This window comes from Lycium ferocissimum, chromosome 10, assembly GCF_029784015.1.
Source record: "Lycium ferocissimum isolate CSIRO_LF1 chromosome 10, AGI_CSIRO_Lferr_CH_V1, whole genome shotgun sequence".
Taxonomy (NCBI): domain Eukaryota; kingdom Viridiplantae; phylum Streptophyta; class Magnoliopsida; order Solanales; family Solanaceae; genus Lycium; species Lycium ferocissimum.
The window spans coordinates 37,161,012-37,188,254 of record NC_081351.1 but is presented as its reverse complement, the minus strand read 5'-3'; the positions used below and the strand labels follow the sequence as shown (position 1 = coordinate 37,188,254).

The 27,243-nt window shown below is 36.5% G+C and overlaps 1 long non-coding RNA gene across 1 annotated transcript; it reads right to left on the bottom strand.

Annotated features, from left to right (window-relative positions):
* Positions 1-3,829: 3,829 nt before the first annotated feature.
* Positions 3,830-27,243, bottom strand: LOC132035384 (uncharacterized). Its single transcript, XR_009409232.1, has 2 exons — positions 26,744-27,243; positions 3,830-4,388 (listed from the first exon to the last, which is right to left on the bottom strand). It is a non-coding gene; the product is annotated as an uncharacterized LOC132035384 (long non-coding RNA).

Here is a 27,243-nt window from a genome sequence, read left to right as displayed (position 1 = left end):
AAAAAGTATTATAAATCTACATAATAATTCACAATATATAAAAATTTAAAAAAATTGTAGTCATAGAAAGAGCTGTTTGACCTCTAAAAAGTCAACACTCATATAAATAAGGATGCAGTGAGTATTAATTATTTTTTGCAAGTACTTTTCAATATCACCAAAATTGGTCTTATTTGGATTTTTAAAAAATTTGAACATTATAGCTTCCTGCACCATGCGAATAGAGGTGGAAGTAGCTAAAGGTTCAATTAAATCCAACATTTTTTATATTATATAAGTATATGTGTAAAAGCTATTAAGATTTGTTTGTTTTAGTTATTATTTGAATAGTTAAAGAATATTTTGTTTGACCATAATTTTGAAAATACATTCTAAATACTTTGAATTGTTAACTATAGTGACTTATGGTATTTTTTTTTATATGGTTTCTAAATAGGTACATTTTATTTTAAAAATTTTATATCCGAATTTACACCGAAAATTAGTTAATTTAACGCTCATACACCGAATCAAGCCAAACAAATTGAAACGGTGGAAGTATTTTTCCAAAGTAACAACTTGTGCTGATTAACAAAAGATGTTAGTAGCGGTAGTTGGATATTAAATAAGTAGGTAAAATTTAATTAAGGAGGGTGGACAAAGATATTTTAGAGCTAATGACGTTACCCAATTTGCCAGCAGAGGTACAACAAGAAGGAAGAAAGAGCATTTCCATTTGAAACAACGCCTAGTAAATACTACTCTAATTATAGTTCAAAATAAGGTACAAAAACAAGATGTAATTCACTAATTCTTAGACGTTAAAATCCAGATAGTAACTTGCGACGGCCTCTCCTATCCCACACCGTCAGAAAAAAACCAATAGACATGGTTAATAATGGCCAACAAATTTAAACAGAATGCCGAGCTTGGTAGCGCAAGCTTATCACCCAAGTGGGGGCAATAAGTTGATGTGAAAAGTTATGGTGCAGCCTCGACTTATTGATGCGTGGAAAGAAATAAGGAAAAGGGTCTACTTGACAATTGCGGGGAAAGTTAAAGATTGGGGTGTTATGACTTCACTCTTTGTGAGTGTGAGCATCAGCATCTCTTGATCTTGACTTTACAGAGCAGCTTTCTTTCCCTCATCGTCGTAGACAATTTCCGCCCAAAGCCCACCGCTCTATGTCTTATCGGGTTAGCCATTGGTTTGGACCATCATCTTTTTACGGGATAAAATTTACTCGGAATTAATTTTGAGATACGTTTGATTGAAGGTGTAAATTTTATTTCAGGATAATTCATCTTATCCTATTAAATTTGGTATTATTTTATCCATCTCTTAAATGGAATAAATTAATCCACAAATTATAAACTCAGAATAACTTAGTTCGCGTACCAAACAATTCCCTAGGATAATTAAGGCCATAACTTATTTATAAGTAAATTTTTATGGATACGTCAGTACATGAAACATTATCATATCACTAATTAGGTGTCATTTAGAGTAATATTTGTCATCATCTTTTAGTAACGACAAGCAGATTGTTGCCTTTCTTGGGTTTGCATGAACATCACCATTTCCACGGTAATAGTAGTGATTATAGTTACAAGTAAATTAGGTGCGTCACTTGGAGCCAATTTTGCCTGGTAGGAAGTTTATGTGTGCAAAGGCATTTGTGGCAAAATTGTAAAGAAATATGAAGATTTTTCATGTAAGATTTTAGATCTTTATGGATTAGTTAGACTGTTAGAGTCTTTGAAACCTTTTAGTCTTTAGAGAATTTTTCTTTCTTGTTTCTTTAATATGAAGAACTTGCATATAAATATTATTTGCACACTAACCCTTAAGATTCGTTCGGTAGGTGAGATGAGATATACAAGGGTCATTGTATGCAGATATAAAATTTAAACTCTAAAAATTCAACTTTTTACGATTTTTATCATTGATCCATTATATTCTTTAAGTTATGCGCTCATATATATTTACTATTTATTATAATTTTAATAACTATTTACACATAAATTTTATGCTCCGCACCGAAAGTTATGATTTCAATTGAACCCCTAGTACTGGTACATCCGCCTCGGCTTATGCTCTTATTTTGTGCTGGTCTTTACAGAGGTCGGGGAGCCATTCATTTGTAGCTCCAAATCACTCAAGTCTCGAGTATGCAAATATCTGTTGTTTCTTTATTTAGTATTCTTTTTTGCAATCTTGAATATAGTAAAGTTGACTTGCATAATAAGAAACGTGAGCAAATCTACAAAATCATGATCGAGTTGCCAAGTGTTGCTCGGTGCGAAATGACATACGGAGTTAGAACTAAAATCAAAACGTTAGGGATCGTTTTGATGTGAATGTCGGGGATAAAAACTTCTTCTCCAATTAGAGCTCTTAAAGGACAAAGTATAAATCTTTTACAAGGAAGAAAATACAATTTCAAAAGAGAAAAGGAGAGTAAAAGGCTAAGTGGTTAGTAGACTTCGTTGGGATTTTATACCTTGAAGTTTGTCCTTTGTCTTCTATTTACAAATATCATGTGTTCTGGATCTAAAGCTGACATTTAGTTCGTCGGTTACTATTCTGAACTAAATTATATATCCTGAATGTATACAGCACATACACATGTTTGATAATACGACACATATACATGTTTGATATTATGTAAATATTTTTTTTTTTTTTAAAAGCAGTTTTGTAATTTTTTTTAGAATATCCTTTCGGTTTTCGATTTAAGTTTTATTAACGGTTAAACCGATAACCAATAAGGTCCTATTAAAATTATCTTTTTAAAGTATATTTCCTTATTAATGCTTTCTTAAGGGCATGTAAATGAAAAATACGATAATTATTTTGAGGCGGAGCGAATAACCAAATATAATTCAAAATGTAAGGTACAAAAAGAAGTTGTAGTGATTCTTAGACGAGTCAAGATACTGAAAGAGTTAGATTTGCGACCGAAGAAAAGGCCTCTCCTTTGTTGTCCCACACCGCCGGCTAAACACCAATCGATTTAATTAATATTAGCCAACACAACCAAAACTTACTGCTGAGCTTGGTAACGCAAGCTTATCACCCAAGTGGGGGCAACAAAGTGATGTGAACAATCATGGTGCAGCCTTGATTCGTGGATTCGTGGCAATGCATGTGGCAAATATGTATATAAAGGACATTGAAAGAGGAAAGGTCTAGTTGACACTTTGAGGGAAGTAAAAGATTTGGGGATGCAATGATCTTTAGTGTGAGCAACAGCTCCATCCTTCTGCGCGCATGGCACAGAGCGCGCTGTCTTTCCCCACCGTGTCATCATAGACAATATCCAGATCTCAAGTCCAAACCCACAGCGCGAGATCTCTATTGGGTTAGCCGTTGGTCGAACCATCATTTTTTAGTTATCGACAAGCAAAATATTAATCACCTTTTCCACAGATCATTTAATTTGTACAAAAACGTGTAGTAAAAATATTTATTTGGTAATGTCAGGATTTGTTGGTAAAGTTTTAAAGAAACCATTGCTTTACATACAATCAAGTCGTGTATGACAAATCCTCATCTTCACATTTTGTGACCTTTCGTATTTTTTTTTGAATTACTATAGTTATTCCGACATAATTATGGTTAGTGTAGGCGTTTTACACAAGATCTGTTTGAAGTTGAAAACAAAGGAAGATTATCTGATGTTGAAGTGGAAATAGGGCATTCAGAAATTGAAGTTTTATTTTGATATGAATTTGACTTGAAAAAAAGTTTAAAGAAACTTCTGATCCCCTTGTGCATGACAATATATGTGTAAAAAGGTTAACCAAAAAGAACTCATGCAACTTCTTTAATTTCATCAACAAAATGTTTTTAATTGGATTATTTGAAAGCTGTACATTATAGAGCATGCTACATGTGTATATACATGTTAAAAAAGTTAAAGAGAGAAATCACGTAGATCTTATGGTCTCATGGACAAGTACTATTTCAATTGCACAAAAATTGTTTAATATGATTATGTGAAAGTTGAACATTCTATCTAGCATGCTCCATGCGTACACAAGTGTTAGAAAAAGTCAGAAAAATATAGTCTTGTGATTACCATTATTTTTTACTTTAGTATTTTTTCCCATTTTACCCTGTATTAATTACATCATGTAAGAGGGAGTATTTCATTGATGGAGTTAACACAGATATATAAAAAATATTTATTGAGGAGAGATAACATGATCAATATACCCGCAAGGGTGACTGAGTTGGTCCAGTGAATGTTTTCCCAAATGAGAGACTTGGGATCGATTTCCCTCGCCAATAATCTCCTAAGGTCGTAGCACGAGGCTTTCCCAGTGCGGTTTACATCTCCTGCGGTTTCCGGGCGGAGAGGGGTTTGCCCAGAGCGCACCCAAAGGGTAGCGATCCGAGTTCCCTAGTTTACAAAAAAAAAATTAAAAAAATGGTGAAATATTTTGAGGTAAAATAGTCAAAATGATGCTCTTATTAATGCTTTCTTAAGGGAAGTATAAATGAAAAACACGACAGCTATTTGATATGGACAAATTATCGTTCAAAATATTCGGTACAAAAAGAAATTGTAATTCTTAGACGTATCAAGATACCGACGGAATGAAACTTGCGACCTAAGAAAAGGCCTCTCCTATACGGACCCACAGGCGACCTAAGAAAAGGCCTCTCCTATACCGACCCACACTAGCTACAAAACACCAATTGATCTAATTAATATTAGCCAACACAATAAAGCATAATATCGAGCTTGGTAACGCAAGCTTATTACCAAGTGGGGGCAACAAGGTGATGTGAACAATCACGGTGCAACCTTGAATTGGGTTCGTAGCAATTAGAGGTGGCAATTTGAGCCCATATTTAGAAAATTAGCCCATTTTACCCACATGTTAGTGAGTTGGGTCACATATATATCAGTTGGGTAAATATGGGCTTCAAGTCTCTCTTTAACCCATAAAAATATGGGCAAATATGGGTAAAATATGGGTATCCATATAAGAATACACTAGACCCAATAACAACTCATTTTGAAAATGAGAAATTTCTTTCTTACTTTCCACCCCAACTCTTACGCCACCACCCACCCCTCCATGCCCCCCCCCACCCCACACATTTTTTTATTTCATATATTTTATTTTTCTTTTATAAAAAGCTTATAAAAAAGGAGAATTTTTTTTCTTACCTCCCACTTCGATCCCTACCCCCACGATACCCCCCCCCCCCCCCCAAAAAAAAAAATTCAATTTCATATATTTTACCTTTATAAAATTTTATAAAAAATGGAAAAGAAAATTCTTACCCCCACCCCACCCCTCCATGACCCCCCACCCTACAAATATCAATTTCAAAATATTTTAATTTTATAAAAAATTTATAAAAATGAAAAAATATTCTTACCCCACCATTCCGACCCCCCCCCCCCCCCCCCAAAAAAAAAATCAATTTCAAATATTTTACTTTTACAAAAGTTTTATAAAAAATGGAAAAAAAAATTCTTACCCGCCCCACCCCCTCCACGACACCCCCCCAAAAAAAATAATTCAATTTTCATATATATTACTTCTATAAAAAATTTATAAATAATGGAACGAATTTCGGTCCCCCACCCCACCCCCACACCCCCCCCCCCAAAAAATCAATTTCATATATTTTACTTTTATAAAAAAAAATGAAAAAAAAATTCTTACCCCCACCCCCACTCCTCACCCCTGAAATTTATATGAAAAAATTAATTTAACTTGAGAAAAGAAAAAAATTATAAACATACACTTGAAATAATATTACATTGCCCAATTCTATCAATCAACGTGGATTTAAAAAAAGCTCTCTAGCCTAAACTCATGAAAAACCTAAATATTGCCTACTTGTACGCTGGTTATGGCTATGCCGGCCAGCGGCCAGCCCCTTCCAAGGGATGGTCTGCCTACACCCATTACTCAACCCAATCCTACTAGTGGTACTTATGCAAATGCGTTACAAAACGATGTTGAACAGGAGATCCCAGACCCAATTGGGATAAAAATTATTGTTTACCTTCATGGTGAACCAACTATCACTTACACAAAGAAGGAGTTTGAGAAACTTGTTGTACGACAGAAGTTGCAATTTGCTATTGTAGCGAAATTCTCATATGGAAGGCCAGATCTGAATGAATTGAGGACAATACTACCAATTTAACTAGAGGTTAAAGGAACTTGCACCATGGGGTTCTTGGAGGAGAGACACATATTGATTAGACTTTCAAGATTGGAAGATTATGCTACTTTACTGTCAAGAGCATGGGAACTAAGAGTAAGGAATAGATATTTTCCTCTTAGGTTTTTAAAACGGGATCCATCGTTCAATCCCGAGGAGGAAACTACCATAGCCATTCCTTGGATCTCATTTCCAGGATTACCAACAAACTTGTTTGACAAAGAGTCAATGTTTTCGTTGGCCAGTGCAGTTGGAACACCTTTGGTAATTGATAAGGCCACTCATAATCAAACAAGGCCTAGTTGCGCTAGGGTGAAAGTGGAAGTAGATTTACTAAAGGATCATCTTAAAAGAATCCAAATTAATTGTGTTGATGAAAAGACAGGGGAAGTGAAATCAAAATGGCAAAAAATTCAATATGACTATTTGCCAAAATATTGCACTCATTGCAAACTACAAGGTCATGCCTTAAATAAATGTTGGGTACTGCACCTAGAGCATCAGCCAAAAAAGGAGGAGCAGAAAGATGAAAAGAAGGAAATGAAGAGAGGGAAAGCAAAGGAGGAAGTTAGCACGCCAAATGGGAAACAAGTTATTAATGAACCAACACAAAATGGAGTTTACAGAAATGGAAAATTGGTGTATGAGAATTGGAATGTGGTCCAAAATAAGAAGAAAAAGGGCAATAGTAAGGAAGCAGTTCATCAAGAAGGACACCATAATGACAATGATACTACAATCACAAACAAGTTTGCAACATTGGTGGATCTCACTGCGGAAAGACAGACAAAAACATGCAGGAAAACTGATGAACAAAACAAGGTAAGTACTGGAGAGCATAATGAGACTTCCAAGACATGGGTAGAGAAATCATTTGGAAAGATGAAAGATAGCACAAAGGGAATAGAAGGAAATAGCAAGGAAGGCACAAAAGAGAGCATTCTCAACACTAAAATTAATTGCAAGGATGATATGGTCACTGCAGATATAATTGAGCAACACGATCACATAAACAAGGAGTAACATGTAAATATGCACGGAAAAATAACAGCCAACAACAATAAAAAGGAGCTCGCAATTAATGTCAGCAAAGATAGCAGTCGGTAGCAACATGATAATGAATTGGTAGCCAGCAGTAAAGACAATTCTCGACCGAAACCTATCCAATAAAATAGTGATGAAGATCAAGTTGGTGACATTCCTGGGGAGAAGCAAACTCCAAAAAACCACCTGATGATAGTCAAAGTGCCGCAACTAATATACAGATGTGTCAAACGGGGATACCTGCAGAGTCAATAACAATAGATGCACGCGTATGCGACACTCGGCGTAGATGGACAAGATCTCGCTATTAGCAAGAAAATCAACAATCCTGATCATATAAACAAAGAGGGAATAGAGAATGATACCGCTAGAGAGTCAACAGGCAGTAAAGAGGATAAAATGAATGAAAATAGCAGTATACATATCGAACAAGAGACTAATATTGGTGATGATGATGAGGAAGACAATAAGGCAATTGAGGAAAACAGAAAAGCAGATATTTCACCAAGACCTGCTACCAAATCAAAAAAGAAGTCCAGGCAAAACAAACAACGAGACAAAAGTGTACCTCCTAAGGCAATAGGAGGTGTGCTAAAAAGGAAAGCACTTGCCAAATCCAGTTCTCAATGAATTGCTTGCTCATATGGAATATTAGGTTTGTCAATACTCAACAGGCCTTTGAAAGAGTTGTGTTATTCCATAGGCAAAAGCAACTCAATGTAATAGCTTTAATGGAACCATTTCAGCATGTTAGACACATTGAGATGTATAGGCTATGGCTTAATATGGAGACTGCTGCTTATAATATAAATGGAAAGATATGGATTTTTGTGGAAGCTGGGTTTCAAATGGAAATTTTGAAGGGTACTGATCAATTACTAACCTTCAAACTTACTCAGTTAGATGGGGGACAAGATGTTGTTATGACTATTATTTATGCTAGCACTGATAGAGACACCAGAATGGCATTATGGGAAGATTTATATGATATTGCTTCTCATATGACTCTTCCTTGGTTAATTGGGGGAGACTTCAATGTGATTACAGAGGCTGCAGAGAAATATGGAGGGCTTCCAGTTCAATTTATTGAAACTGAGGACTTCAGGCATTGCATTGATTCTTGTCAAGTGACTAACCTTGGTTTTACTGGAAGTATATACACTTGGTGGAATGAAAGGTCAGATAAGGCTTGTGTTTTTAAAAGATTGGATAGGTGCTTAGGGAATCAAGCACTTCAGGATATGTTTCCAAATCTTGAAGTGGAGCACCTTATCAAACAAGGATCAGATCATTCTTCATTGTTGATAAGTATGAAACGGAATAGCACAACAATTAAAAAGGCTTTCAGGTTTTTGAATTTTTGGGTGGAGCATGACACTTTTCAGGATGTGGTTAAGAGTAATTGGGAGTCAAACTTCAGTTCAGATCCCTTCTATAACTTTCATAATAAGTTAAAGAAAGTGAGCAGGGCTCTCTCCATATGGAGCAAGGAAACCTATGGTGATATTTTTAGACAAGTTGCTACTTTAGAGGAGGTGGTGCAAATACATGAACAAGAATTTGAGCTTCATCCCAGTAGCTTAAATAGACAGAGGCTATAGAAAGTCCAGGCTAAACTAAATAGACAGAGGCTACAGAAAGTCCAGGCTAAACTAAGTTTTATGCTATTGAAGAGAAATTCTGGAAGCAGAAAGCAGGGATGCAGTGGTTTAAAGATGGGGACAGAAATACTAAATTTTTCCATGCCCATGTCAATGGGAAAATGAAAATATTACAACTTAAAAGGATCCAGGATAGTGGTGGAGTTTGACTGGAAACAGAAGAAGACAACGGCTAGGCCATCAGATTTTTCACTAATCAATTCAGTGAAGAAAATATTCCTACTGATTTTGAGATGCTCAAGCACATACCTAGTATGATTAATGCTGCTCAGAATGAAAAGATACATGAACTACCAAAAGAGGAGGAGGTTAAAAAAGTTGTTTTTGGGTTAAATGCGGAGACGAGTCTTTGGAGGTCCCACGGATATCTTTTGAAGATTTTTTCGAGCATGTTGGGATACTATTGGGAAGGATATGACCAAGATGGTGAGAGCTTTCTTTTGGGACATGACGCCGTGTATATTACTTGTACCAATTTGGTATTGATTCTAAAAAAGAAAGAGATTACTACTTTCTCAGATCTAAGGCCCATAAGTTTGAGTAACATCACCAGTAAGATTTTCTTAAGATTAATTCATGAAAGAACGGTTAAATTACTACCAGATTTGATTTCACCTCAACAATCTGGATTTGTAAAAGGTAGAAGCATTATTGAGAATGTTCTTTTGGTGCAAGAAATAGTATATGATATAAGGATTAGAGCCAAGCCTGCAAATGTGGTTATTAAGCTTGATATGGACAAAACTTATGACAGAGTATCTTGGCTATTCTTGACCAAAGTTCTAAGAAAGATGGGATTTGGTGAAATGTTGATTGATATGATATTTAGGATTATCTCTAATAACTGGTATTCAATTCTGATAAATGGAAAATCTCATGGTTTTTTCAGATCTACAAGAGGAGTGAAGCAAGAAGATCCTTTATCTCCTACTTTGTTCATACTGGCTGCTGAGTGTTTAACTAGAGCTATTAATGCTCTACATTTTAGGGAGGGTTTTAAAGAATATGGAATGCCAAAGTGGAGTCCATATGTCAATCACTTGGCATATGCTGATGATACAATTATGTTCACTTCTGCAGATGAGTATTCAATGAGGTTGATTATGGAGAATTTAACAGATTATGAGAAGATCAGTGGTCAAAAAATCAACAAAGGGAAGAGTGCTATCTATATGCATCACTCTGTGTCATAGAACATTGTGGATCTTATGACTAAAGTGTCTCAGATTCGAAGGAAGGAGTTCCCATTCATTTATTTAGGGGTTCCTATTTTTTATGCTAGAAGATAGTATGTTCACTAATTATGCTAGAAGATAGTATGTTCACTATCAAGAGTTAGTGGAGAAAGTGCAGAATAGACTGAGTTCTTGGTGTTAATGTCAAGTTTTTATGATAATAATTTTACTTGTGTAGGTACAATAAGTGAATTGCACAAGGAATAATACAAGTCCACAAATCAGCCCCAACAAGATGGAAGCCCACAAAGTAGCCCCAACAAGATGGAAGCCCACAAAGTAGCTCCAACGAGCTGGGCTCACTCAAGTGAAGCCTTCTCAACCCTAATGGAATTACAACTCACAACCACCGCGCCAAATCATTCAGAAAGGGAACAATACCTTTAGCATTAATTTCAGCGATACACAAGTGTTCCAACGAAGGAAAGCACATCTCCAACATTAAAAGGAAGATCTCGTGAAATACAACAATCTTGTTGATTGACAATGCTGCCTCAACGCACAAGGAAAGCAGAAATAGCTCGCGCCTTATTCTTGGAAATAGAATCAATAATTTATGTTTCCAAGGATCAAAACCCTTGGGTTGATCTCTCTACAAACAGCTATAAGAGGGTCGCCTCACAAAGCATAGGCTATGCTTAGTCTCATTCTCCTTGTACTCTACTTTACTTTTCATAAGCATTGTATGTCTGAGTGATTTATAGTGTAAGAAAAAAGAAAGGAGAGTTATAATTTAATTTGTGAGGCTTTGTATAAAAAAGATTAAGAGCGATTGAGTGTAGACGTAGGAGCTCCATTCAAACCTCAATTGTACCAAACCTTTAACTAAAAGGCATAGAGATCACCCTTGCAACCCAAGGGAATTTGGACTAGGATTCACATTGAATGCGAACCGATAAAACTTCTGGTGTCATTTACTTTCTGCATTTTATGCTTAGCATTTTTACGGGCAAGCAGTCGACTACTGGTATAACCTAGTCGACTACCAGAACGAAAAATTTACAATTCACCCCCCCTCTTGTACTTTCAATTGGTATCAGAGCAAGGTCTCACCTTCAGTTGCTTAACCGCACGTGAGAAAAGATCAAACGGCTGGATATCAAATTTCTGGAGCAATATTGCAAGATGGGCACTCCACAACAAGACCACCATACTTCAATGGTGAGCACTATTGTCATTGGAAAGAGAGGTTCAGAATATTTGTGCCCATGATTATCAAGCTCCGGATTGTGATTAAGAAAGGGCCCAAACCCATTCCAAACACCAGACTGAAAATAAAGAAGACACGGATACTTCAACAATAGATGCGGAATCACATGACATTACAAAAGAACAACAAGAGATACTGAATAAACGCCGGTGAAATAGCCTTGCTCTCTTGTGCGAAAGTGGAGAGGAGTATGCTAAGATTTCAAAGCGTGATATCGCCCAAAGAAATGTGGGATAAGCTTGAGGTCACCTATGAAGGAACGTCAAAGGTAAGGAAACAAAAATTGATGCTCTAAGACATGACTATGAAGCCTTCATGATGAAGGACGATGAAAACATTGAATCAATGTTTACAAGATTCAGCAAGATCATTGGAGAACTAAAATCCCTTGGAGTAACTTACACCAACTCTCAACAAGTAAGAAAGCTTGTTAGAAGTCTACCAAAAACTTGGGAAACCAAAGCTATTGTCTTGGATGATGGAAATCTGGATAAGTTCACGTATGATGAGTTAAGAGGAAATCTGATAGCATTCGAAAAAAATCACATTCAAAGATATCAGAAAGATGAAAAGAAGAAAGTGATTGCCTTCAAAGCTCAAGTTGAAGAATCTGATGATGACTTTAAAGAAGAAGAAGTTGCCATGATTTCCCACATGTGATAGAAGCCATGAGACGATCAAGAAATAATAGAAAAGGAAGCCTAAACTTTAGAAAAGGAAAGGCCTCCACCGGGCGACCAAAGAATGATGGGAAGTGTTATGAATGTGGAAAATATGGGCATATAGCCTGCGAATGTCCGAAACAAGAAAGAAGCCAACTAGAGGTTATAAAAAACAAAGAGCCTTCGTAGGTTGGAGTGAAGATGAAATTTCGGATGAAGAATCGAAAAATTGAAAATGTGTGTTTCATGGCTCTCGGAGAAAGCGATGAGGTAAGTTCTCATCTTTGCTCTAAATGTGAAGAAACTCAAGAATTATTAGATCAAACTCTTGTAGATCTAAATAATGTCTTTGATGAATATAGGAAATTGAAGAGAGAGAAAAGGGAGTGGGAGTCAAAATTAGAAATCTGCGAAAAAGAAAAAAATTCTTTTCAAAATGAAGTTTACAATTTACAATCCAAACTAGATACTTTACTGAAATCTTCCAATCATAGTTATACCAAGTCAAACCAGTTAACTGATGAAAATCGGTCTATTGGGAAAAGAGTCTTACCAATGACGGAAAATCATAAAAGAAAAACTACGCTTTAACACCGATAAGTCAACTAGAACCTCTAAGTCGACTAATAAAGGAGTACAAGTACATAGATCAATCAATCGTGCAAAAAGGAAGGAAAATCCTTTTAAACATGTTTTGTTTGTGGAAAACTTGGCCATAATTTTCATAATGTAGATTTCGTTTTTCAAATGCACTGATGGGTATGGAAACCCAAGAAAATTAATTGCGTTGAAACTAACCATCAAGGACCCAAGAACATATGTACCTAAACAAGAGTAAAAATTGCATCTTGCAGAACACCACAAGAAAAAGAAAAAAGGAAAATGGTATCTAGATAGTGCGTGTTCAAGACATATGACAGGCGACAAAAGTCTATTCAAATCAGTCGCTGACTTTAATGGAGGACTAGTAACTTTTGGAGACAACTCAACTGGGACCGTAATCGGTATTGGTACTATCACTTTTGATAACTCTTGTGATATTTCTAATTTGGTTGGTAAAGGGTCTTAAGTACAATCTTCTAAGTGTCAGTCAGTTATGTGATTCTTGAGGTAAGATTTAGTTGTTATACCCCGTTTAGACGGGCTAAATTAGGTACAACATATTGGTGATTCTTATATTGTTTTATTTTTGGAGTCGCCACCTAATTAATTTAATGGTGAATTAGGACACCTATTTATTAACTAAGGTAAAACCTAACTATGCCTTCGTTAATGGTCTGCTTAATTTCAATTCTAGGTAAGGGTTCTAGATTATCCTAAAGGGAAGGAGTTAGGCATCCTTTAGAATCCGTTAACTACGGTTATCCGGTCAAACTCAGGTTAATTAATTAAGGTTAAAGATAGTGCTTAAATTCTAAGAAAATAGCTTGTACATATTACTAAGGTTTTAAAGGAGATATAATAATATCGTCTAAACCAACTTAAAAAAAATATGGTAATTTGCGTAAGAGAAACGCTTTTAAAATGGGAATTATAAATGCTGTTTAAAACTTAAAACGAGAATAGTAATGTTATCTTAAAAATAAGACTTATAGAAAATATAATATTTTGCGTAAAGAATATTTAAAATAAGACTTACAATAATGTTAAAGCTTTAAATATAATAACGCCATCCGAAATAAAGACTTATAAGAAATGTAATAAATTATAAAAAGAGGGTTTAAATACAACTTAGAAATGTTGCTAGGTGGTGAAATAATATGCCATTGAAACTTGCAAAATATAAATAATTTTTTAGAAACTGTTTTAGATAATTTAAGCTTGAGATTACGTTATATGCAGAAAATCTAGACAGGGTGCAAAGAGGTCGAAATAATGTAAATACAGCTTCAAAATTCTATTAATTAGATTGCTTTGTCTAATCTAAATTTTCCTTTTTATAGAATGCAAAGAGTTATGAATTTCCTTCTATTTTCCTAACTTTATTTAACTAGGTTTGTATAAAATATGTTTAATTGGATGGATTTTGAAAGAAGCAACGTTTATAAAATATACCTATTATTATCTCCATATTAATGATGGTTCGGAATCTTCAAGTTAGTCGACATGAATTATGATTCCCTATAGCTTAAATATATAATTATACCACTTTATAAATCAGCCATTCTAAAATGTTATAGGTATTTTAAATAATTTTAATATAATGAAAGAGAATGGAACTCGGGAATTAATTATTAGTCTTCCTAACTACCCGCCATTAAGTAAATCCCACTAATTTGCTAAGAATCCATCTAAATTAAGAAAACAAGAACAAAATAAAAGGGTTAGTTGCATAACCGAATACAAAAAAAATAATAAGTAGAGAAGTATAAGGTTCGGATGGGTTCAGCCCATTTAAAAAGGGCGCTCTCGATGGGCTTTGGCCCAAAAATTGTATCTCTTTACTCTTTTGTTGGGCTTATTGCGATTTCAATTCTATTTTGCTGCGGACTGGGCCTGATGGGGAAATGGTTTGAGGATGTTATGTTGGGGTTTTAGCCCAACACCGAATGCGGGGAGGAAAGCGAGTCTCTCGGACTCGTATGCGATAGTCATGCATAAAAAAGAAATATAAGGATTAGTATCTAATCGATGAATAAAGTTAAACACGTAACATACAAATTCAAAACAAATCAGCAGATTGTATATATTTTATGTATATTCTAAGTATACCTCATGTATACACACTCAGTCAAACACGATATACCTGCTATGTAAGGATCATAAAGAAATTGAATATAACACGTTTTTAATGAATATTGCGACAGTCCATTAACTACTTAGTAACTTAATTAAAGCGGCGGGCTATTTTTTGGTGAACATGTTATCGACTTCTAAGCAAACAGTGAGAGATGAATTTAAACAAGTGCAGCAGCCCAGCCTTTTATATTCCTATTTGAAATAATTCCAATCACACAGGACGAGACAAACAGCCAAACAGATGCATCACATACGGATCTCACATAAGACTGAGGTTCCACGAGATAAGGAAACTAAAAATTAGGCCAGCGGCAGTAGAAGCAGTTTTCGTTTTTTTTTTTTTTTTTTAAAACAACAGACAAACATGCTTTTCACGAAAATAAGCCAAACCAGTCAAGCAGAGGAACATGAAGTCCAATATCATAGATTATAGGACCAACTAAATTAATGACAGGACATGATACGACTAAATTTATTTCATTAAAATCATAGATGACTGAAACTAATCAAAACAGAACAAAACAAGTGTTAGTAGGCTTCATGAATATTCCAGCCTAGATCAGACCTATACCAGCGAGAAAAAGAAATAAAACTATAACTTAGATCATCATTCTTTAGACATATAAGTCCATACATCAACTAATGTGATCCACAACTAAACATATTGCACCTAATGGACTTAAATCAACATGTGAATAGAAAGCAAAGCGATGTAAAGGCATGATTAGGCAAACTATAGGTTGAATTACACATGGCTGGCCAAGATTGAACAGGTATGACGCGGCTAAGCAGTTTAGATTTCAACTAACTTGTGACTAATCAACATTGAACATACAGAGCGTACTTAAACAACTAGGCTAACTGGCACATGGTTAATCAAAACGCAAAACCTAAACAAACTACTTCAGGCTAACTGATCATGGGGAAGTTAAACGCATTAACGGATTACTTATATAACTAATCAAATGACCCATAAATAAGTAATGTAAGCCTAAGTATATAACTAAACCGAAATTGCACATAAAACTACAATTACAAAACTAATATAAGGCAGAATTAATGTAAGATTAACATGGATTTTGCAAACGAAAAACACTACAAATAGGAACTAATCATACAACTGTACAAATGAATCACAGAAACAGTATAAAACATTTAAATGACTACTAAAAATAACTAAAGAAGGAGAGTTACCTGCTTCGGGTACAGTGAAGTGGGTGCGGGGTTTCGACGTCTGCTCAAACACTACAAGCTCCGGTCTCGGATTTATTCGGACCCGAAACAGTTGCGGGAATCAAAGAGGAACAGAATAATTTTCTATTTTTTCAAATGAATATCGATGCAATATTGAAACTGTTGAAGACTTAGCAATTCTCAAGGGAATTTTAAGCGACCAAAATAGCTTTCAAAATTTTAGGAAAATTTTCGCCGTTCCCCAAAGAAGCCCCCTCAAATGACCAAAAGCTGAGTATTTATAGGAAGATTTCTAGGGTTTGCTGGGTTGAAATTTGGGCGGGAATTTTAGTCAACAACGTTCAAATCAAAATGTTCAGATTTGCAGATTTCTAACCTATTCGACCAGAAAGAAAAGGACTAGACAGAAATCACTGAAAATCGATACACGAAATATGAAAAGCCACTGATAAAGGGACGATTCCTTTCACGAAGGGACAAAAACGTTAAAACTCTTCAGATCGCGGTCCGATATGGAACGAAGAAGACAAAGCTTCAACCTTTGAAACTGACGGGGTGGGGTACGAATATTAATTTTACTTCCTAAATCAGCCATGCATGGACTGGGGACGGCGAAAAGAACGTGTGTTTTCTTTGTTTTTGCCGTGCAAAGCAGAGAAGAGAGAGAGAAGCGTGGGAGAGAGGGAGGAGGAGAGAGGGAGAAGAGGAAAGGGGTGGGTGCGTGCGGCTGATGAGAAAGAGAGGGGAAACCCTACCCATTTTCATTTTAGGAAATGAAATGGGCCGGGACGGGTCGGACGGGTAATGGGTGTGGGCCGAAAATTTTAAGATTTCTTATGGGCTGGTCCAAAAAATATGGGTTGAACAATTTGGCTTCTAAATTTAAACAAAGGACCCATTTTAACTAATTATATGCTAACATGTGTTAAAATATTATCTCATATAAAAGTATGTATTTGTTAGTACTCGATATAAAATAAAATGACGTCGTAATAAAGTGCGATAATATATTGAAAGTCAATACTAAATAAACGCTATTATTTAATTATGCGAAGATAATTGTGATGCGTGTGCATAAGATGGCAAAAATCTTTGAAATGATAAAAAATGCGAATAATAATAATCTTTGGTAGTAATAATAATAACAAAATAGTAGTAATAATAATAATAATAATAATAATAATAATAATAATAATAATAATAATAATAATAATAATAATAATAATAGTGATAATAGTGGTAGTAGTAACGGTAATAAAATAGCAGATAATAACAGTAGTGACTACAACAAGATAATAAAATGCCAGTATTAATAAAAGTCAATAATTATAATAAAAATATAAATAATCACTTCTTAAATTGCCAAAATTACTATAAATTTAATAAATATTTAGGGAAGGCGGGACAAAATTGGGTGTCAACATTAGTAAAACAGGCTGTGTCATAGAGGACTCTTCTGGGACAAAAATTCTTCCTGGAAGCAGAAACAAAAATGTGTATACTCTGGACTCATCAAAAATCCTACAGTCATATATGTCTGGCTTCAATGGGTGAAGATCCGTGGATGTGGCACAAGAAGCTTGGTCATGCAAGTATGCGTCTAATTGAGAAATTGGCAAGACATGATCTTGTAATAGGATTGCCAAAACTCAATTATACTAAAGATCATATATGCGATTCGTGTCAAAAAGGTAAACAAACTAGAAACTCTTTCAACTCTAAAGATATTGTGTCTACATCTAAACCTTTGCAGCTGCTTCATATGGATCTTGTTGGTCCCACTAGAATTGCTAGCATTGGAGGAAAAAGGTATGCATTTGTTATAATAGATGACTTTTCTCGATTCACCTGGGTAATATTTCTTGCTCATAAAGATGATACTCTAAAGAATTTTAAGTTCTTTTGTGAGAAAATTCAGCGTGAGAAAGGATATTACATCACTTCCATTCGCAGTGATCATGGAGGAGAATTTGAAAACAAGGCTTTTGAAGATTTCTACAATGACCAAGGATACACACACAATTTCTCCTCACCTCGATCTCCGCAACAAAATGGTGTAGTTGAACGGAAGAACAGAACCCTTCAGGATATGGCAAGAACAATGATCGTAGAAACAAACTTGCCACATCATTTTTAGGCTGAAGCTGTAAGTACAGCGTGTCATATTCTAAACAGATGTCTAATTAGACCAATTCTCAAGAAAACTCCATATGAGCTCTGGACTGGTAAGAAACCAAATGTTAGTTACTTTCATCCTTTTGGATGTAAGTGTTTTGTTCACAATAATGGAAAGGAAAACCTTGGTAAGTTTGATCCTCGCAGTGATGAAGGTATATTTCTTGGTTATTCACCCACTAGTAGATCCTATAGAATTTATAATAAACGTACTTTATCTATTGAAGAGTCTATTCATGTCGTATTTGATGATACTAATCACATGGCCGAGACAAGAAAAAATGCAGATGAAGAAGACAGTCAAATATCTACTGCGGTGGCTACAGGACCCACTGAAGAAAAGGCATCCTCTGAGTCAACTTCTGAAACACCTCAGTCGACTGATGTTACTATTGGAGTAATCCCAAACAAATGGAGAAGCGAACCTGACTATCCAAAGAAATTTATTATTGGAGACATTAGTGAAGGGATGAAAACTAGAGCATCTAGTAAGAATAATGTAAATCTGGCTCTTATCTCTCAATATGAACCAAAGAAAATTGGTGACGCTTTAAAAGATGAATATTGGGTAAATCTTTATGAAAGAGGAACTTGAACAGTTTGAAAAGAATAAGGTATGGAGTCTAGTTCCTAAACCTGAAAATGCATCAATTGTGGGCATAAAATGGGTATACAGAAACAAGTTAAATGAGGCCGGGCAAGTAGTTCGAAACAAAGCCCGACTCGTTGCTCAAGGATACTCACAACAGGAAGGAGTTGACTATGATGAAACATTTGCTCCTGTTGCCGGCCGTTAGAATCCATCGAATTTTACTTGCGATATGCCTCTTTTAAGAAATTCAAACTTTTTCAAATGGATGTCAAAAGTGCTTTTCTATATATGGGTTTATTGAAGAAGAAGTATATGTCAAACAACCTCCGAGTTTTGAAAATCTAAAATTTCCTATCATGTTTTTAAATTAACTAAGGCGTTATATGGTCCTAAACAAGCTCCACGGGCATGGTATGATCGTTTTGAGCTCCTTCTTGGTAAGTCACGGTTTTCTCAGAGGAAAGATCGATACTACCCTTTTTATTAAAAGATCTTCCTTAGGCAATCTTATTATACAAATTTATGTTGATGATATTATTTTTGGAAGCTCTAACCCTCTATGTGCAAAGAATTCTTTGATCTTATGCAAAGCGAGTTCGAAATGAGTATGATGGGAGAATTAAAATTCTTTTTGGGACTACAAATTCATCAAGGCGACGATTGGAATATTTATCTGTCAAGCAAAGTATGCCAAGGAACTCGTTCAAAAATTTGGAATGTCGGACTCAAAAGCTATGGGAACTCGATGAGTCCTACTTGTACTCTTGATAAGGATGAGGCGGGAAAACTGTTGATGAAACTAAGTATCGCGATATAATTGGCTCATTATTTTACCTAGCGCCGATCGACCGGATATTATGTTTAGTGTGTGCGGAGTGCGCTAGATTTCAAGTGCTCCAAAGGAATCTCATCTTCTTCTTGTCAAACGTATCATTAGATACCTTCGGCACAACTAATTATGGTCTATGGTATCCTAACACATGATTTTACACTTGAAGGTTTTTCGGATGCGACTTTGCGAGGTGATAAAGATGATAGAAAAAGTACCGGTGGTACTTGCCAACTTCTAGGAAAATCCCTTATTTCACGGAATAGCAAAAAACGAGGATCCGTCTCTCTCCACCGATTTGAATATATTGCTGTTGGTCAATCTTTGTACTTTGACTAATTTGGATGTCCTATCAACTAAGCAATTATGACTTGTTTTTAAACCTATCAAAATTTTCTATGATAATTCGAGTGTTATTTGTCCGTCCAAAATCACGTGCATCATTCTAGGGCCCTATATAGATATTAAGCATCATTTTATCCGAAATCATGTTGCTCGGGGAGATTTTGAAATAACTTTTGTGCACCGAAAACCCTTTGCGATATTTTTACTAAGCCTCTCCTTGAAGAACGTTTGCGTACTAAGAAAATCCTTGGGGATTATTGATAAATCATGTTAACTTTCTCTGCCATAATTTTCGTCTGATAAATTCTTTGCCATAAATTGCATATCTATCCCAATTATCACCGTCCCATCTTCCCATAACCGTCACATTTTTCCATAATTACCTCCCTTTTTACCTTCCCCATGAAACCCTCATTTTCACCCGTCTTCCCATAAACCCCTTTTCACCTTCTTCCCTGTTCATCTTCTCCATCCTACTCTCTACCCCCGTCTCTCCCATGGCCAAAAAGCGCGAAAACCCTCTTCTCTCCACACGCCAAAGCTCCGGACTCAAGGACGTCGGTAAAAGTCTCTCTCCCGCCTCTCATACTCCGTATCCTCCGGTGACTCCTCCTTCGACGTCTCCGACTCTACTCCCATCTGTAAACTTGGAAAGCGTGCTTCTGCTGACGTTACTTGTTCCACCTCCTCCAAGAAACCCAAAACCATTACTGATAAGCCCCTCGATCTTCGAAAAAAAAAATTGGGATGACCACCACCAAGAAATCTTCTCGTCTCTTGAAGACAAAACCATCGTCTCTGGTAGAATTGTTGATCTTGACCATATGCTTTCTCTATGTTGTAAGGTAAAACTGTTATTTGTCTATCAAGGTTGGGAAATTTTTTTCAAAACCCCTCCTATGTGTAGCGCCGCCCCTGTTCGTATGTTTTATGCTAATCTTCGGTCCTCTAAAGTCAATGAACTCGAAACCATGGTCCTTGGCACCCACGTTGTGCTAAATTGCTCACATTCTTGACTCTATTCTTGGTTGCTGTTCGGTTTTTCGAACTACCCAAAAATTCCTTTGAATCTCTTGAAGTGTCTTTTGATGATATCAAAAAACCCTTTCCAATTCCACCTTTGTCCACTGCTCGGAATTAGTCCATCCAACATCTCTTTTGAAGGCTCGTGTCTTGGCCCATTATGGTTGCTACAACCGTTGTCCTCGTCTTTGGGTCCTACTCCACTATTTCCCGACGTGATGCTATCTTTGCCTTTTGTATTCTCTCCAAAAATAAAATCAATTTGTCCTCCGTTATTATCAATTACATGATTGAGTGTGCTTTCCAAATCCGTACAGCCTTCCTTATGGTATGCTTATCTCTCGCATACTTGAAGTCCACAAAATTGATTTAGTCGACTATCCCATTGCTCTGGTTAGCGAGTGTTACAACTCTAGGGCATTTGGTAGCATGGGGTACGTTTTGAGCAATGATTCTTGGGTGCTCAAAGACGTCTATGAGGTCTCGGCTGGTCCTTCCACCGAGGTAAAAAAATCGACTCTCTGCTATCTCTCTTGTTGTTATGACGCACTTCTCGCCAAACTCTCCTCCATGGATGACAAAATTGAGTCCATCAAAGACTTAATAGCATCACCTTGTTTCAAATCGAGAAGATTCGTGATACGACTAAGGAGACGATGCTGATGTCTCAAGCCGCGGGTCGGCGGATCTTATTGTCGGGAAGCGGTCAAGCTGTCCGCCAAGCTTCGAAGCCGGTGTTAGCGCCATGCTCGAGCGTCTTCTTGCTCCGTTGACCGAAATGAAGGATGCGATTGTCAACACATTAGCCTATTTCCTTCGTCGTCCGTCTTCTCGCTCGCCAAGACTAGTTTTTATAAATGTGTTTTTGGTCTGTTTAAACAATTGTTTTGGGCCTTCTGTTTTGGGACTTCTGTTTGGATGCTGTGTTCTTTTTAACAACCCTTTTTGCAGTTTAGTTTTGCATTTTATCCATGCTATCTACATGTGCTTGCTGTTTCCATACTTCTATTTTTTGAGTGATGCCAAAAGGGGGAGAACAGTCAACTATTCAGGGGGAGCTTACAAAGCCAAGACTAGTCGACTAGTCAGGGGGAGCCTTCACCCATTCGGGGGAGCATCCGCTACGGAAGTTGACCTATGTTACCTAAAATTGTCATCCTCAAAAGGGGAGATTGTCAATGTCAAGTTTTATGATGATAATTTTACTTGTCGTACAATAAGTGAATTGCGCGAGGAATAATACAAGTCCACAAATCCCCAACAAGATGGAAGCCCCAAAGTAGCTCCAGCCAGTGGGCTCACTCAAGTGAAGCCTTCTCAACCCTAATGGAATTACAACTCACAACCAGCTGTGCCAAATCATTCAGGAAAGGGAACAATACCTTTAGCATTAATTTCAGCGATACACAAGTGTTCCAACGAAGGAAAGCACATCTCCAACATTAAAAGGAAGATCTCGTGAAATACAACAATCTTGTTGATTGACAATGCTTCCTCGACGCACAAGGAAAGCGAACAGCTCGCGCCTTATTCTTGGAAATAGAATCAATAATTTCTGTTCCAAGGATCAAAACCCTTGGGTTGATCTCTCTACAACACTTATAAGGGGCGCCTCACAAACCTATAGGATATGCTTAGTCTCATTCTCCTTGTACTCTACTTTACTTTTCATAAGCATTGTATGTCTGAGTGATTTATAGTGTAAGAAAAAAGAAAGGAGAGTTATAATTTAATTTATGAGGCTTTGTATAAAAAAAGATTAAGAGCGATTGAGTGTAGACGCAGGAGCTCCGTTCAAACCTCAATTGTACCAAACCTTTAACTAAAAAGGCTGCAGAGATCACCCTTGCACCCCAGGGGACCGGACTAGGATTCACATTGAATCGAACCGATATAAAACACGGTGTCATTTACTTTACGCATTTTACACTTAGCATTTTTCGGGTTACCGGTCGACCGGTATAACCTAGTCGACTACCAGAACGAAAAATTTAAAATTCACCCCCCTCTTGTACTTTCACTTGGACTGGAAAGTTGTCATCTGTGGGAGGGAGAACCACTTTGATAAAACATGTATTGCAGAGCATGCCAATACATCTTTTATCTTCTAGTGATCCACCAGCTGGAGTTTTGGCTCAAATTCATAGGTTGTTTGCTAAGTTTTTTTGGAGTAACTCTGTGGGGAATTGTAGCAAACATTGGTCTACTTGGACAACCCTTTCTCATCCACATGAGGAAGGGGGAATGGGGTTTAGAAGTTTACCGGATGTTTCCAAGGCCTTATTTGCAAAATTATGGTGGAATATAAGAACCAAATAATCATTGTGGAGATCTTTTATGACTAATAAATACTTGAAAAATTTTCATGCAGTAATAGCACCTCAGAAGAATCTTTGGTACATATGTTTGGAAAAAGATGCTTAAAGTTAGAGAAGAGATTGAACAGGAAATTTGGTGGAAAGTTCAGCAAGGAAACTCTTACTTCTGGATGGATAATTGGACAGGTTTGGGAGCACTTTATCACATCATTCCAGCAGATTTTGAGTGGGACCCAACTGTGATATTAGTCAAAGAAGTTGCAGAAAATGGACAGTGGAATGTGGATATGTTGAAAGAAATTCTTCCTGAAGATTAGCAAGTCATATCCTTGAAAACATTGCTCCCCCAGTAGAACATAAAGGAGTGGACAAAGCATCTTTGGAAGATGGAATCAAGGGGAAAATTTTCAGTAGGATCAGCTTTTCAATTACTCAGACAAAGTCATAAAAGATCTAGCAAGCTATATAAGCAGATGTGGATAAAAGGACTCCCTATCAAGATATCATTTTTTATGTGGAGGTTCTAGAAATTTAAGTTGCCTTTGGATGACAAACTTAAAAAATGGGGTCTTCAGTTTCCTTCAAGATGTTTCTGCTGCCTTAATCCACAAATTGAAGATATATCTCATGTTTTCCTACATGCCCCTGTTGCTCAGATGATTTGGAAACACTTTTGTGGACCAGTTAGGATTGACATTCAAAATTTGCATATTACTCAGGTCATAAATAAGTGGTGGGATATACCAGTCAAGGCTGAAGTTAAATACTTATTTCAGGCTGTTCCTGAAATCATAATATGGGAGATTTGGAAGAGAAGAAATACGTTAAGTCATGATGAGAAGATGTCAACCACAAAGGTGATATATCAGGTAATGCATACTCTGATAATGTTCATGAAGGTAAGAAGAAACAATTTCAGATATGCCCCATACCAGTAGAGTGTTGTAGTGGAAGCTTTAAATAGGTATTCTCAGCCTATTAAAACCACCAAAGTACTATGGAAATCACCTGATAGAGGTTGGCTAAAGGTGAATACAGATGGTGCTTCAAGGGGGAATCCTGGAAGAAGTTCTTGGGGATTTTGTGTGAGAGATGAAAAAGGGGATGTCTTGCAGGCTCAGGCCCAGGAAATGGTGGATTCATGGAGTACAAATACTCAAGCAGAGGCTATGGCTATTCTTAAAGCTCCGAAGTACTTAAATGAAAACCAGTTGGATAAAGTTATGATAGAAACAGATTCTCTATTGTTAAAGAATATAATTCAGAGAGTCTGGAAAGTACCTTGGCAGATTTTAACCACAGTGGAGGAGATTTGGAAGCTCATGGAAGGAAAAATTGTGGTGGTGAAGTGATGTGCCGCAGATTTTTGGTATATTCGACGCCTTTTTATTATGGATTTTGGGTGTTTTCAAGTAAGTCTGGTTCATTTTAATGTGTTTTTCTTATGTTCTAGGAAGGCGATGGCCCAAAAGCAAAAACAAAGAAAAAGGAAGAATTGCCCAGAAATGAAGATTCGACGGTCCGTCGATTCTTGGAACGTCGATAAGATGGATTTTCCAGTGATGGCTTAAGTTGAAGGGGACAAAGGACGGAACCATCGACGAAGCATCGAATGGATCGACGTTTCATCGTTTGTCTCGTCAAACAAACTTGTCCATCAGAAGAGAGAAAGATGGAAGAATCGACGGGGTGTTGAACTGGTCGACGGCACCGTCGAATGGACTGTCAAACTAGAGAACTAAAAGACGAGGGAATCGACGGCCCATCGAACCGATCGATGACGGGCCGTCGATTCTGCCACTAGGGGCAGTTTTGTCAATTGCTGATGTGCGTTTTTTTAGCCTATTTAAAGAACATTTTAGGTTTTTGTCATTATTAGAATATTCTCCAACATTGTACATGTTTTCTATTGGTGGGTGAGCATTGAATACCTCCCTTTTGGAGCTTAGTGAAGACAAAAAGATTCCATTTTCCACCATCTTTATTTCTCTTTGTAAGCTTTATGTCTCCATTAATGCTTACCACTTTTGTGACCTACATGTGTGAGTAGTTTCTTTAATCAAAGTTGTGGACCCAAATGATGGGTGTTATGTAATGGGTGTCTAACATTGTATATATATATATATAATGGGTTGTGATGTGTTTTATTATTTCTCATATTCATTATTAGTTAGTGGTTGCAAACACTTACTTATGCACAAACCCTAGTTTTGTTTGGAAAGATGAACTAGGGTTTGAGTTGAAATAATATAACAAGGGATCGGGGCGCTAACCCTCGTTTAATGAACTCACTTAGGAATAAGATGAGTTCTACTTGGCATATTTAATCGGCCTTAGTTGCAACTTTTCTATGTTTGGGAAAATCATGAAAAGAAATACTTTTTAATTATTGGAAAATATTAGGAAGTGCATTAGAGATTAAGTGCATACATAACCACCACCCATTAGAAATATATCATATTGATACCCATAGCATAACATCTAATCACAGCGGGACCACAACTTTGGTTCTTCTAATCCAACAATTTCCACATACTTCAAAATAGCGAATACAAACCAAAACCTCTTATCTACCCTTTCGGAATAGAACTAAAGACTATAAAGATTAGTAACATATATAATTAGTATTGATTTCACACTGTGTTCCCTGTGGGATTCGACCCCAACCTAGTTGGGTTACTATATTTGACACCGACCGCCTTACGCCATAATTTAGGTGTAGGGTGAGCGTATCATGAAGCATATTTTTAGAGAAGGAAACAAGGTAGCTGATCATTTAGCTAATCTTACTTTGGATAAAGGAGATTTAATAGCCACCAATTTCAGGGCGATGGATTCTCAGGGTAGAAAATTGGCGAACAATGATAAATTGGAAATACCATATCTAAGAATCAGGAAGAGTAGCAGATCATGAAAGGAGAAGGAATTGGGGATTCTGGAGGAGATTCTCATATTCAAACCCTATGGGGAACGAATATGGAGAATCCTTTTATACTAACAGTTTTCTTTGATGCAGGTACATAAACAGTAACATTGAGGAAGCACAAAGTCAAAGTGGAATTAGCAATCAAGGTGGAAAAACATGGGAATCTCAGCATTCGAAGCTTAAGCTTTAGACTAATCCAATGATTATTGTATTTTGGGTGGTATTAGTACCTTTTGGTACTCATCCCCTTGTGCAAAAATCAATTGGATTTAGGAAGAAGCAACAAAACAAGCAAGATTGCAATTACAACAGATCTGGCGAATATCCACAACAAGGGCTATAAGGGCATAATAATAGCAAGCAGCTAGGAGTAGGTGTGTGTGTGTATATATATATATATATATATAGATTGGACAGCATTGAGAGGAGAGAGATCAAAAAGAAATTTAGGCACAGCAGCAAATCAAATTTCAGCTCAATAGACACAAGAAGATGTAAATCGGGCATCACAAAAATCAACACCGAACAACATCGGAAACATCAAACAAGAGGATATGGCGACAAACAATAGAGGAAGCGCAGAAAAACTGAAGCAAGGATGCAGTAACAAACCTGAAGAACGAAGATTGATCTGCAACAACAATGGCTTTACTTCACACCAACATCAGATGTCGAATTTGAGCTTCCAACAACTTCATAGGAGCTCACAACAATGGAATACACACAGAGAACACCAGAAACCATGGATAGTTCACCGACGGAGACACCTCTGACGGAGCAAACTTACCATCTCTGTTGGTTCAACTTTACTCTTTTGGGGGAACAATTTTATTTTTGTTTTGTTTTGTCTTTAGATGTAGCCTTTTCGTTTTATGTTTGGACAGCTTGGATAAAGTAATAAAATAGTCACTGGGTCCCACGTTGACCTTATTTAAAAATAAAAAATAAAAAATAATACACTTGTATAATATGGGTTAACCCATAACCAACCCAGCCATTTATCACCCAACCCATATTTACCCACATAAAATATGGGTGGTTTGAAACCCAACCCATTTTTGTTCAAACCATTTTCAACCAAACCAAATCCAACCAAACCCACCCATTTGCCA